The sequence below is a fragment of the Aethalodelphis obliquidens genome, unplaced genomic scaffold (assembly GCF_003676395.1).
Source record: "Aethalodelphis obliquidens isolate GAN/ISIS:26980383/991018 unplaced genomic scaffold, ASM367639v1 scaffold20, whole genome shotgun sequence".
In the NCBI taxonomy this organism is placed as follows: domain Eukaryota; kingdom Metazoa; phylum Chordata; class Mammalia; order Artiodactyla; family Delphinidae; genus Aethalodelphis; species Aethalodelphis obliquidens.
Window position 1 is genome coordinate 15,301,529 of NW_020837964.1, and position 13,519 is coordinate 15,315,047.

Here is a 13,519-nt window from a genome sequence, read left to right on the forward strand (position 1 = left end):
GCCAAGACACATAGTACTCAAATTGAAAAACATTAAAGACAAAGAAAAATTATTAAAATCAACAAGCAAAAAGTGACAAATAACATACAAGGGAACTCCCATAAGGTTAACAGCTGATTTTTCAGCAGAAACTCTACAAGCCAGAAAGGAGTGGCATGATATATTTAAAGTAATGAAAGGGAAGAACATGCAACTAAGATTACTCTACCTGGCAAGGATCTCATTCAGATTTGATAGAGAAATCAAAGGCTTTACAGATAAGCAGAAGCTAAGAGAACTGAGCACCACAAAACCAGCTCTACAACAAATGCTAAGGGAACTTCTCTAAGTGGGAAACACAAGAGAAGAAAAGGACCTACAAAAACAAACCCAAAACTATTAAGAAAATTGTAATAGGAACATACATATCAATAATTACCTTAAATGTGAACGGATTACATGCTCTAACCAAAAGACCCAGGCTTGCTGAACGGATACAAAAACAAGACACATATATATGCTGTCTACAAGAGACTCACTTCAGACCTAGGGAAACATACAGACTGAAAGTAAGGAGATGGGAAAAGATATTCCATGCAAATGGAAATCAAAACAAAGCTGGAGTAGCAATATTCATATCAGACAAAATACACTGTAAAATAAAGAATGTTAAAAAGACACAAGGAAGGACACTACATAGTGATCAAGGGATCAATCCAAGAAGAAGATATAACAATTATAAATATATGTGCACCCAAAATAGCAGCACCTCAATACATAAGGCAAATGCTAACAGCTATAAAATAGGAAATCAATGGTAACACAATAATATGGGGGACCTCACAGCTCACTTACACCAATGGACAGATCATCCAGACAGAAAATTAATCAGGAAACACAAGCTTTAAATGACAGCATAGACCAGATAGATTTCATTGATATTTATAGGACGTTCCATCTGAAAACAGCAGATTACACTTTCTTCTCAAGTGCACACAAATCATTCTCCAGGATAGATCACATCTTGGGTCACAAATAAAGCGTCAGTAAATTTAAGCAAACTGAAATCATATCAAGCATCTTTTCTGACCACAACACTATGAGATTAGAAATAAATTACAGGGGAAAAAAACGTAAAAAACACAAACACATGGAGGCTAAACAATACATTAGTAAACAGCCAAGAGATCACTGAAGAAATCAAAGAGGAAATAAAAAAATACCTAGAGAAAAATGACAACGAAAAAACGATGATCCAAAACCTATGGGATGTAGCAAAAGCAGTTCTAAGAGGAAGTTTATAGCAATACAGTCCTACTTCAAGAAGGAAAAAAAATCTCAAATAAACAATCTAACCTTACACATAAAGGAACTAGAGAAAGAGGAACAAACAAAACCCAAAGTTAGTAGAAAGAGCAGAGCAAAAATAAAAGAAATAGAAACAAAGAAAACAATAGCAAATATCAGTAAAAGTAAAAGCTGCTTCTTTGAGAAGATAAACCAAATTGATAAACCTTGATCCAGACTCATCAAGAAAAAGAGGGAAAGGACTCAATAAAATTAGAAATGAAAAAGAAGTTAAAATGGATACTGCAGAAATACAAAGCATCATAAAAGACTACTACAAAGCATCATACAAAGCATCATAAAAGACTACTACTACTACTACTACCTCTATGCCAATAAAATGGACAACCTGGAAGAAATGGACAAATTCTTAGAAAGGTATAACCTTCCAAGACTGAACCAGGAAGAAATAGAAAATATGAACAGACAAATCACAAGTAATGAAATTGAAACTGTGATTAAAAATCTTCCAACAAACAAAAGTCCTGGTTCAGATGGCTTCACAGGTGAATTCTATCAAATATTTAGAGAAGAGCTAACACCTATCATTCTCAAACTTTTCCAAAATTGCCGAGGAAGGAACACTTCCAAACTCATTCTATGAGGCCACCATCACCCTGATACCAAAACCAGACAAAGATACTACAAAAAAAGAAAATACATACTAATATCACTGATGAATATAGATGCAAAAATCCTCAACAAAATACTAGCAAACAGAATCCAACAACACATTAAAAGGATCATACACCATGATCAAGTGGGATATATCCCAGGGATATAAGGATTCTTCAATACATGCAAATCAATAAATGTGATACACCTTATTAACAAATTAAGGAATAAAAACCATATGATCATCTCCATAGATGCAGAAAAAGCTTTTGACAAAATTCAACACCAACTTATGAGAAAAACTCTCCAGAAAGAGGGCACAGTGGGAACCTACCTCAACATAATAAAGGCCATATACAAAAAACCCACAGCAAACATCATTCTCAATGGTGAAAAACTAAAAGCATTTCCTTTAAGGTCAGGAACAAGACAAGTATGTCCACCCTTGCCACTATTATTCACATAGCTTTGGAAGTCCTAGCAACGGGAATCACAGAAGAAAAAGAAATAAATGGAATACAAATTGGAAAAGAAGTAAAGCGGTCACTGTTTGCAGATGACATGATACTATACATAGATATCCTAAAGATGCTACCAGAAAACTACTTGAGCTAATCAATGAATTTGCTAAAGTTGCAGGATACAAAATTAATGCATAGAAATCTCTTACATTCCTATACACTAACAACAAAAGATCAGAAAGAGAAATTAAGGAAACAATCCCATTCACCATTGCAACAAGAAGAAAAAAATATCTAGGAATAAAACTACCTAAAGAGACAAAAGACCTGCACTCAGAAAACTATAAGACACTGGTGAAAGAAATCAAAGATGACACAAACAGATGGAGAGATATACCATGTTCATGGATTTGAAGAATCAATATTGTGAAAATGACAGTACTACCAGAAGCAATATACAGATTCACTGCAATCCCTATCAAATTATCAATGGCATTTTTTATACAACTAGAACAAAAAATCTTAATATTTGTATGTAGACACAAAAGACCCCAAATAGCCAAAGCAATCTTGAGGGAAAAAAATGGAGCTGGAGGAATCAGACTCCCTGACTTCATACTATACTACAAAGCTACAGTAATCAAGACAGTATGGTACTGGCACAAACAACAGAAATATAGATCAATGGAACAGGATAGAAAGCCCAGAGATAAACCCACACACCTATGATCAAGTAATCTTTGACAATGGAGGCAAGGATATACAATGGAGAAAAGACAGTCTCCTTAATAAGTGGTGCTGGGAAAACTGGACAGCTACATGTAAAAGAATGAAATTAGAACATTCCCTAACACCATACACAAAAATAAACTCAAAATGGATTAAAGACCTAAATGTACGACCAGATACTATAAAACTCTTAGAGGAAAACATAGGAAGAACACTCCTTGACATAAATCACAGCAAGATCTTTTTTGACCCACCTCCTAGAGTAATGGAAATAAAAACAAAAATAAACAAATGGGACCTAATGAAGCTTAAAAGCTTTTGCACGGCAAAGGAAATTATAAATAAGACGAAAAGACAACCCTCAGAATGGTGGAAAATATTTGCAAACAAATCAACAGACAAAGGATTAATCTCCAAAATATATAAAGAGCTCATGCAGCTCAATATTAAAAAAGAAAACAAAAAAAACCCACCCAATCGGGGCTTCCCTGGTGGCACAGTGGTTGAGAGTCCGCCTGCCGATGCAGGGGACATGGGTTCGTGCTCTGGTCCGGGAAGATCCCACATGCTGCAGAGCGGCTGGGCCCGTGAGCCATGGCCGCTGAGCCTGCGCGTCTGGAGCCTGTGCTCCACAACGGGAGAGGCCACAGCAGTGAGAGGCCCGCGTACCGCAAAAAAAACCCAAAAAACAAAGAAACAAAAAACAACCCAATCAAAAAATGGGCAGAAGACCTAAATAGACATTTCTCCAAAGAAGACATACAGATGGCCAAGAGGCACATGAAAAGACAGTCAACATCACTAATTATTAGAGAATTGCAGATGAAAAGTAAAATGAGGTATCATCTCACACTGGTTAGAATGGGCATCATCAGTAAATCTACAAACAACAAATGCTGGAGAGGGTGTGGAGAAAAGGGAACCCTCTTGCACTGTTGGTGGGAATGTAAATTGATACAGCCACTATGGAGAACAGTATGGAGGTTCCTTAAGAAACTAAAAATAGAATTACCATATGATCCAGCAATCCCACTACTGGGCATATACCCAGAGAAAACCATAATTCAAAAAAGATACATGCATCACAATGTTCATTGCAGCACTATTTACAATAGCCAGGTCATGGAAGCCACCTAAATGCCCATCGACAGATGAACAGATAAAGATGTGGTATATATATACAATGGAATATTACTCAGCCATAAAAATGAACAAAATTGGGTCATTTGTAGAGACATGGATGGACCTAGAGACTGTCATACAGAGTGAAGTAAGTCAGAAAGAGAAAAACAAATACTGTACATTAATGCATATATGTGGAATCTAGAAAAATGGTATAGATAAACGGTTTGCAAGGCAGAAATAGGGACACAGATGTAGAGAACAAACGTATAGACACCAAGGGGTGAAAGTGGCGGGGGGTGTGGTGGTGGTGGGATGAATTGGGAGATTGGGATTGACATGTATACACTAATATGTATAAAATAGATAACAAATAAGAACGTGCTATATAAAAAAAGAAATTAAATAAAATTCAAAAAAAAAAAAAAAAGAGAGAAGCCACTGCAGTGAAAAGCCTAAACACCTCAACGAAGAGTAGCTCCTACTCACCACAACTAGAGAAAGCCCCTGTGCAGCGACAAAGACCCAACACAGACCAAAAAAAAAAAAAAAAAAGATTGTTTCACCAGGTAGTTTTAAAGCTTTCTAAAAAAGTCTTTGGTGAAAGGTAAATATAAACTGACACACTAAACAAAACAGTCAAAATTAATGACAATACCAAGCATTGGGAAAGATGTGAAGCAAATGAAACTCTTATATAAGTGGGACTGTAAATTGGTACAACCACTTTAGAAAACTGTTTGGCATATACAATGGAATATTACTCAGCCATGAAAAGAAATGAAATTGAGTCATTTGTAGCTAGGTGGATAGACCTAGAGTGTGTCATACAGACTGAAGTAAGGCAGAAAGAGAAAAACAAATACCATATGCTAACAAACATATATGGAATCTAAAAAAAAAAAAAAAAAGGTTCTGACGAACCTAGGGGCAGGATGGGAATAAAGACGCAGATGTAGAGAATGGACTTGAGGACACCGGGAGTGGGAAGGGTAAGCTGGGTCTAAGTGAGAGAGTGGCATTGACATAAATACACTACCAAATGTAAAGTAGATAGTAAGTGGGAAGCGCTACATAGCACAGGGACATCAGCTCGGTGCTTTGTGACCACCTAGAGGGGAGGGATAGGGAGGTTGGGAGGGAGACGCAAGAGGGAGGGGCTATGGGGATATATGTATACGTATAACTGTTTCACTTTGTTATACAGCAGAAACTAATACAACATTGTAAAGCAATTATACGCCAATAAAGATGTTAAAATTAAAAAAAAAAAACTATAGAAACCTGTTTGGCAATTTCTACTAAAGCTAAAGACATTCCTGCTATATGACCCAGCAATTCTCCAGACAGACAGTCACATATATATATATACATATACACATACACATACTAAAGCTGTTTGGCAATTTCTATTAAAGCTAAAGACATTGCTGCTATATGACCCAGCAATTCTCCAGACAGACAGTCACATACATATATACATACACTTACATACAAAAAACATGAGTCTATATGTCTATAAAATGACATGTACAGGAACATTCATAGCTTCTTGAATAATGATAGCCAAACACTGGAAACAACTGCAATGTGTATGAACAAAAGAAGAGATAAACAAACTGTAGTACAGTCATAAAATGGAATATTACACAGCAATGAGAAAGAATAAAATAGAGCTATAGGCATGGTATTTTAAGTAAAATAAACTAGACACAAAGTATTACATACTTTTAAATGAAGTTCACAATGAAGCAAAACTAAGGGATGTTAGAGTATTTAGTGAAGAAAAAAAGGCCTCCAAATTGGAAAATAAGTAACATTATATCTGTTCACAGATGATGTAATCTTTCTTTTCTTAAGAAGATATAGTTTTTTATTATTATTAATTTATTTATTCTATTTATTTTTGTCTGCGTCAGGTCTTAGTTGTGGCACACAGGATCTTTTATGTTGAGCCATGTGGAATCTTTTGCTGTGGTGTACAGGTTATTTGCTGTGATGTGTGGGCTTCTCTCTAGTTGTGGTCTGTGGGTTTTCTCTTCCCCAGTTGTGGCACACAGGCTCCAGGGCACGTGGGCTCTGTAGTTGTGGCACGTGGGTTCCAGAGAGCATGGGCTCTGCAGTTTGCAGCATACAGGCTCTCTAGTTGAGGCATGTAAGCTCCAAAGTTATGGCGTGCGGCCTTAGTCGCCCCACAGCATGTGGGATCTTCATTCTGTGACCAGGGATTGAACCCATGTGCCCTGCATTGTAAGGTGGATTCTTTAGCACTGGACCACCAGGGAAGTCCTGATGTGATCTTTCATGTAGTAGATGAAGATTCCACAGAAATATTTTTAGAACAAATAAATGAATTTAGCAGAGTAGCAAGTTACAAATTCAACATTCAAAAATCCATTGCATTTCTATACACTAACAATGAACAATATGAAAAGGAAATTATGAAAACAATTCCATTTACAATAGCATCAAAAAGCATAAAATACTTAGAAATTAACTTAACCAAGATGTTGAAAGACTTCTACAATGAAAACTAGAAAACAATGCTAAAAGAAATTAAAAGAAAATACAAATAAATGGAAAAACATTCCATGTTCAAGGAATAAAAGACTTATTATTGTTGAGATGTCAGTACTACCCAAAGTGATCTACAGGTTCAGTGCAATCTCTATGAAAATCCCAATGATATTTTTTGCAAAAATAGAAATACTCAACCTAAAATTCAAATGGAATCTTAAGGGACCTTGAATAGCCACAACGGTCTTCAAAAGGGGGAACAAAGCTGTAGGATTCACACCTCCTGATTTCAAAACTTACTACAAAATTACAGTAATCAAAATAGTGTGGTACTCGCATAAAGACAGATATATTGATCAATGAAATAGAATAGAGAGCCAAGAAATAAACCCTTACATAAATGTGTGGTCAAATGATATCTGACAGGGGTACCAAGACCATTTAATGGGGAAAGGATAGTCCTTTCAACAGATGGTACTGTGGCCACTGTATATGCACATGCAAAAGAATGAAATTGAACCCTTACCTGATACAAAATTAACTCAAAATGGATCAAAGTCCTAAAATATAAAACTCTTAAAAGAAAACATTGGGCAAAAGCTTCACGACATTAGATTTGGCAATGATTTCTTGGATATGACACCAAAGGCACAGGTAACAAAAGAAAAAGTATACAAATTGAACTTTAAAATATTTTTTAAATAAAAATTTAAAAAAATTAAAGTATTTTGTGCATGAAAAGACACTATTCATCGATTAAAAAGGCAATCCACAAAATGGGAGAAAATTGTGCAAATCATATATCTGGTAAGAGATTAGTATCTAGAACATACAGAGAACTTATAAAATTCAACAACAAAAGAACAAACAACCTGATTCAAAAATGGACAAAGGACTTGAAAAGACATTTCTCCAGAGAAGATGTACAAATGGCCAATAAGAACAACAACAAAAAAATGCTCAACATCACTACCATTCAGGAAATGCAAGTCAAAACTATAATTAGATACCACCTCATACCCATTAGGATGGCTACTATGAAAAAAAAAAAGAACTCAGAAAACAACAAGTGTTGCCAAGGGTGTGGATAAATCAGAATTCTTGTGCACTGTTGGTAGAAATGTAAAACAGTACAGCCACTGTGGAAGACAGTACAGCCATTCCCCTAAAAATTAAAAATATAATTCTCATATCATCAGCAATTTCACTTCTGGGTATACACCCAAAAGAATTGAAAGCAGAGTCTTGAAGAGTTATTTACACACCCATATTCTCATCAGCATTATTATCAATAGTTAAAAGATGGAAGCAGGGCTTCCCTGGTGGCGCAGTGGTTGAGAGTCCGCCTGCTGATGCAGGGGACACAGGTTCATGCCCCGGTCCGGAAGGGTCCCACATGCCGAGGAGCGGCTGGGCCCGTGAGCCATGGCTGCTGAGCCTGTGCATCTGGAGCCTGTGCTCCACAACAGGAGAGGCCACAACAGTGAGAGGCCCGTGTACTGCAAAAAAAAAAAAAAAGATGGAAGCAATTGAAGTGTCCACACACTAAAGAATGGATAAGCAAAATGTGGTATATATATACAGTGGAATATATTCAGCCAAAAGGCAATTCTGCAATATGCTACAACATAGATGGACCTGGATAACACTATGGTAAGTGAAATAAGCCAGTCACATAAACACGAATACTATATGATTCTACTTATATGAGGTACTTAGACTAGTCAAAATCAGAGGCAGAAAGTAGAATAGTGGTTGCCAGAGGCTGGAAGAAGAGGGAAAGAGGGAGTTATTGGTTAATGGGTATAGAGTTTCAGTTTACAGGGTGAAAAGAATTATGGAGATGGATGGTGGTGATGATTATGCTGAAGACTATATCAGCAATATAGATTATTGCTGAAGATTATGAATGCATTTAATATCACTGAACTCTATAATTAAAATGGTTAGGATGGTAAATTTTATACTATGTATATATTACCACAATAAAAAAAATTGGAAAAAAATCTGATTGATGCTGGTAACAGCTAGAACTGTGGCCATCTATGGGAAGACAGGGGGTGGTAGTAACTGAGAATGAACACAAGGAATCATGGGATGCTGGAAATGTTCTACAGCTTGATCTGAAGACATACACACACATATACATATCATATATATATAAAACAATGTAAAAAATGTTACTGTACACTTAAGATTAGTGTACCTGATACACTTTATTGCATGGTGAACAATCAAAACAACAATAGAAATGGTTATCTATAGACCAGTAAAAAAAAAAAAAAAATCAAAATAGAAAACATATGTAAATATGTTCAGTCTCATTAGGTATCAAGGAAATGCCAATTAAACCACTATTACAACCTCCACAAGATTAGCTAATACACTATTTGACTGTTTGACTTATCAGTCGATCAGACTGACTAATATACTATTTGTGGGAGTGCAAACTGGTGCAACCATTTTGAAAAACTGGGATGTATCTACTAAGCCAAAATACACAATTCTCTCAGAAAGTTGTTTGGCTTCTTATCTATTTTGTTTTAGTCAGTTCCTTAGTAACAGCCACATCTACAGTTCTCTTCTAAACGTTTTTTTTTGTTTTTGATTTTTTTTTGTGTGGTATGCGGGCCTCTCACTGTTGTGGCCTCTCCCGTTGCGGAGCACAGGCTCCGGACGCACAGGCTCCGGACGCACAGGCTCAGCGGCCATGGCTTACGGGCCCAGCTGCTCCGCGGCATGTGGGATCTTCCCGGACCGGGGCACGAACCCGTGTCCCCTGCATCGGCAGGCGGACTCTCAACCACTGCGCCACCAGGGAAGCCCTCTTCTACACGTTTTTAGGGTTGCTGTACCTCTTATTTTCTGACCCTCTGGCTCCCATCTCTCTTCCTAATTATGATAATTTTAGGTCTATCAAGGATCAGAGGCAGAGATTTTTTCATAAGATTTTCTGTTTAATGGAAACAAATTGAATAGATACCATAGCAATAGTCGAACTTCACTCTGAGACATCTTGATAAAGTTTGAGGTTTTATCACTGGCTGTGAAGGTCATATCCTTGATTTGATCCTTGCTAAAAGACAAGTTTTAATTGATCTTTGTCACTCGATACATTTATAAATTTTATATTTTAGAAGTTAGTATTAAAAAAAAATTACACCTCCCAACATTACTGTCTCTTTAAATTTCCTTTCATGCCTGTTTTTTAAAAAAATGACAGTTCTTATCTGAGCTTTTCTTCCTTGTAATGCCTCCTAAATGGAGCCTCCAGCAACCAACACACAAAATATTGAAATTCTGTTTTCCTGCCACTTGTCCTAGAGTTACAAATTTACTAAGTATATGATCTGCATCAAATATAGATGGTTAAAAAAAAAAAGCTAGGTGCCCTATAAAATTTATCCTTCAGAAAAGTTGATTGCTCTACATTTTATTAAGTTCCACTTATTAAAATAGTTGCTAATAGTATAACAAGAATAACACCAGATGGAAGAAAACTATTCAAATACAGCTCCACCATCCATTTTCCCAATTCATATCCTATAAACTAAGGAGAGGGCTTCCCTGGTAGCGCAGTGGTTGAGAGTCTGCCTGCCGATGCAGGGGACACGGGTTCGTGCTCCGGTCCGGGAAGATCCCACATGCCGTGGAGCAGCTGGGCCTGTAAGCCATGGCCGCTGAGCCTGTGCGTCCGGAGCCTGTGCTCCGCAACGCGAGAGGCCACAACAGTGAGAGCCCCACATACCGCAAAAAAAAAAAAAAAAAAAAAACACCTTAGGAGATTTAACTACAACTATGAAACATTTTAGATTTCACAATATATCCATAAACAAAAGCAAACTGTCTTTCTAACTTTTAGATCCCAAATATAACTTAATCAGACACAGAGGGCAAAAGAAATCTAGAATTTTAAATGACTAACTACTTTGTAGTTTTGTGTAAAATTCAAAGATGATAAAAAGTAGACAGATTTTAAAACCCTCTCCTCAATATTTTCAGTATAGGTAATTATAATATAAATGCCCATCACACTGAATGAAATGCCACAAAACCAACTATATTACACCTTTCATTTGCCCTACATATATAATTAAACCCAGTAAAATATAAAAATATAATGAAATCTTTCCACAACATTAGCAGGTCACCCTCAATCTGACCTACACATGACTTGTCTAGCCAGGTCAACCTATCATTCACAAATCAATCATCCCCTCTTCTCTCCACATAATACTCCATATACAGCAACAACTAGTGAGAAAAAAAAAATCTAGTAATAAAGAATCAAAAGTCCCTGCTACACATTTAGAAAATTCAGATGAAAAGCTGACAGTAACCTTAAATATTACACTATTTATAAAATATTCAGGGCAAAGAAAGGAACAAACATACCTATTTTTCCAAAGACATTCCAGATAGCAAAAAGGTTCAGGTGGAAGAGGATATTAGATTAGTTTTTATATAAATAGTAATTCCTCATTTCATTTTAAAGGACATAAACCATTATATATTATATGCTGATGAGATTTAACCACTCATTATTCGCAGAGTAAAATTTGGCTCATCTAGATCCAGCACCCATAAAATTATAAACTGACATGATATACTACCTTCCCTGGTCATTTAATTGAGCTCTTGTTGTCCTGCTTGTTCTACAGGTAAGGAATTTCTTCCAGATCTCACAGCTCTAACTAATAAATTTTATGTCACTGTTCACAAAAGGACAGTGGATATCACTGAAAATCTCAGAGTAAAGAGTTCTAAAAACCTTTCCTCCATAAAAGCAATGAGAACACTAGCAAAAACTGTCAGAATCAACTTTTTCAAAATGCTGGAAATTAACCAAAGAAATGCAGCAATCTAGGGAATGATTATTCAAGAAAAAGAGCTAAATAAGAACAATGAGCTTTATGGCATTTTAATTTGCCCTTTGCCCATCTGCCCATCCCCAGCTCCACTGGAGTCTTGAAAAACAACAGCCACAATCAAGTCTGGCAGTCCAAGAAGTAATTCTTTCAAAGCCCCATTCCCAGAGAAAGGTCGTTATTGGACACGAAAGACTCCACATGTAAGGCTGTCATTTGTGAACTTACTCAGAGCTCACTAGTACAAAAAGTGCTTTCCCCTGAGAGACTCTGTCAAAACCAACCAGAGACAGTTGTTGAACATAACTTCCGAAAGTCAACCATAAAAAAAGAACCCCATTAATAAAGAGGCAAAAGATCTGAACAGATATCTCACCAAAGAAGATATACAGATGGCAAGAAAGCATATGGAAAGATGCTAAACATCATAATGCATCAGGAATTGCAAAGTAAAACAATTAGAAACCACATCTATAAGAATGCCAAAAATCCAAAACGTTGATAATACCAAATGCTGATATGGATGTGGACCAACAGGAACTCTCATTTGTTGCTGGTAGAAGTGTAAAATGGTACAGCAACGTTGGAAGACAGCTGGGCAGTTTTGTCTCTTTTAAAAAAACTAAAATACTCTTTCCATACACCCCAGCAACTGTGCTCTTTGGTATTTACCCAAAGGAACTGAAAACTCACATCTACACAAAAACCTGCACATGGATGCTTAGAGCAGCTTTATTTACAATTGCCCAAACTTGGAAGTAAGATGCCCTTTAGTAGGTGGATGCTGTTGTGCTATGAAAAGACACGTTGAAACCTTAAATGCATATTACTAACTGAAAGAAACCAATTTGAAAAGGCTACATACTCTATGATTCCAACAATATGATATTTTGCAAGGGTAAAACTATGCAGACATTTTGATGACAGCTATTCTGAGCAGTGTGAGGTGATATCTCATTGTAGTTTTGATTTGCATTTCTCTAATAATTAGCGATATTGAGTACCTTTTCATGTGCCTTTTGGCCATCTGTGTGTCTTCTTTGGAGAAATGTCTATTTAGACCTTCTGGCTATTTTTTGATTGAGTTGTTTATTTTTTTGATATTAAGCTGTATGAGCTGTTTGTATTTTTGGAGATTAATCCCATGTCAGTTGCATCATTTGCAAATATTTTCTCCCATTCTGTACAATATGGCCATTATCAAAAAGTCTACAAATAACAAATGCTGGAGAGGGTGTGGAGAAAAAGGAACCCTCCTACACTTTTGGGGGAAGTGTGAATTGGTGCAGCCACTATGGAGAACAATATGGAGGTTCCTTAAAAATCTAAACATAGAGCTACCATATGATCCAGCAATCCCACTCCTGGGCCTTATATCCAGAGAAAACCACAATTTGAAAAGATACAAGCACCTCAATGTTCACTGCAGCACTATTTACAATAGCCAAGACAAGGAAGCAACCTAAATGTCCACTGATAGATGAATGGATAAAGAAGATGTGGTTTATTTATACAGTGGAATATTACTCAGCCATAAAAAATGATATAATGCCATTTTCAGGAACATGGATGGACACAGAGATTGTCATACTGAGTGAAGTAAGCCAGACAGAGAAAGACAAATAGCAAATATATGATATTGCTTATATGTGGAATCTAAAAAAATGATACAAAAAAAATGATACAAAGGAATTTATTTACAAAACAGAACAGACTCACAGACTTCAAAAACAAACTTATGGTTACCAGAGGGGAAAGGTTGTGGGGGGGAGGGATAAATTAGGAGGTTGGGATTAGCATATACACACAACTATATATAAAATAGATAATCAACAAGGACCTACTGTATAGTTCAGGGAACTATACTCAGTGTTTGTTACA